We start from the raw sequence: 1650 nt of genomic DNA, 5'->3' as shown, positions 1-1650 counted from the left end.
TTGCTGCTGAGTCCCCCCCGGGGAGACAGAAACGTAGGCCTCCTCGTTTCTGAGGCTTATTTGACGCCTGTCATGGAGTCAGTTTGGTCCTTCATTCCCCCCTCTGACTTGTACCCGGCCCAATCTTGGGTCTGTTCGTCTGCCACTGTCTAGGGGTAGGGCTCGTGTTGGGTTTGAAGGACCATTAACCGAACACTGAACAGCTGTACCACCAACGCTCTCGTTCCCATACCTGATGCCCCGGTAACAGAATCTTCCATTGAAGGCTCCCTGCTCTTATAAATGGGGCCCAGATGAGAGGCAATTAATGCCAACAGAACATTTTATCCATAAGAGGAAGGTGAGCGTAATCAGGAACGTTTTGCCACTTCCCCAGCTTTCTGGGGCAACCTCTGCCAATCCGATGGCAAAGAGCAAGGACAGTTTCACTCATCAGACTGGTGATTCCTCAGGCTTATGCCGTGCATAGAGCAGCCTGCATCCGGGGTGTGGCTGGAGCAGGGCTGGAGATCTCAGGAGCTGGAGTCTTTTTGAGGGTTCTTCTTTGTTCATTCCATTTTGTCATCCACTCTGCTGGCAGCGGGTGTGTCCGAAATCTGCCCTCTCTCTGCTCAACCTCCTCACTGAACGCCCCCCATCCTACCGCGGTGCACGGCCCCAAGTTCGTTTCTGTCTGCAAACCTGCAGGTGCAGAACTGTTCAGTCCCAGTACTGCCTCGTCCCCAGGGCCTACCTGTGGGGTAGGGTGCACCTTTCCCAGCTCAGGGAGCCTGGTGGCTGACTTGTCAGTAGCAGCCAAGAAGGTGATGATGACTTTGAGGACCCAAGACAGAGGCCCTGAGGACACCCCTCCCCCAGCTGTGGAATCTCCAGTCCTGGGACATTGGATGTTCTGGACACACAGCATGTTCAGGCTGCTCAATGCCTGATTCTTGGCCTCAAGCCAATCAATAAGTTGAGCAAACTGTCTCTCTGAGCCCGTTTCCCTGGTCAGTAAGGAAGCCCCACTGACCTCTGCTTTTCAGGGCTGGGGGTGAGGCAGAGGCCCAGAGAGCCAGGCGGGGTGGGGGCAGGAGAGAGGTGGAGGCCCTGAGGGCCATGGGTGGGAGAGAGCCCAGGCTCAGCCTGCTTTCATCACCCTGTCCTGCCTGTCCCTGTCTTTAAGTGAGTCCCTGGGGACCCACAGCAACAAACACCAGAGGGACACGAAAAGTTCCCTAGGGAGGGGGGCGGACAAGCTGACTGTGCACCCTGTACCTACCCGGGTTGCCCTCGGAGCTCTACCAGGGGCCCAACCATGGATACACACGGAGACCCTGACACCAGGGCACTGAGATTGGAAGCCTCTTGTGCACGCGGTGGGCGCCAGTTAGGGCACTGGGACAGGGGGGCCTGAGTCTCTGCCTCAGCAGGTGCAGGGCCTGCGGACCAAGCTGTGCCGGCAGCGCCCCCTGGTGGAAGGCGCTGCAGCGGCGGCCGCGCGCAGCCTGGTGTCCCAGCCCCGCCCTCAGGGCCCCAGGGAGCAGGTCCTTCCTGGACACTGCAGGGCAGACAGCACAGCCTCCCTGGGCCCAGGCCGGGTCAGCTCTGGTCAGAGTCAGGTCTGAGAAAGGAGTTCCGGAGCCACGATCTATCCCGGAGCCCCGGGCC

General features: G+C 59.2%; 1 pseudogene; it reads left to right on the top strand.

Annotated features, from left to right (window-relative positions):
- LOC115287197 overlaps positions 1-1650 on the top strand; it is an 18653-nt pseudogene that overhangs the window by 185 nt on the left and 16818 nt on the right.

The sequence above is a fragment of the Suricata suricatta genome, chromosome 3 (genome assembly GCF_006229205.1).
Source record: "Suricata suricatta isolate VVHF042 chromosome 3, meerkat_22Aug2017_6uvM2_HiC, whole genome shotgun sequence".
NCBI classification, from domain to species: domain Eukaryota; kingdom Metazoa; phylum Chordata; class Mammalia; order Carnivora; family Herpestidae; genus Suricata; species Suricata suricatta.
Note: the sequence above shows the minus strand (reverse complement) of the source record. Positions and strands in the feature narration are given on the sequence as shown.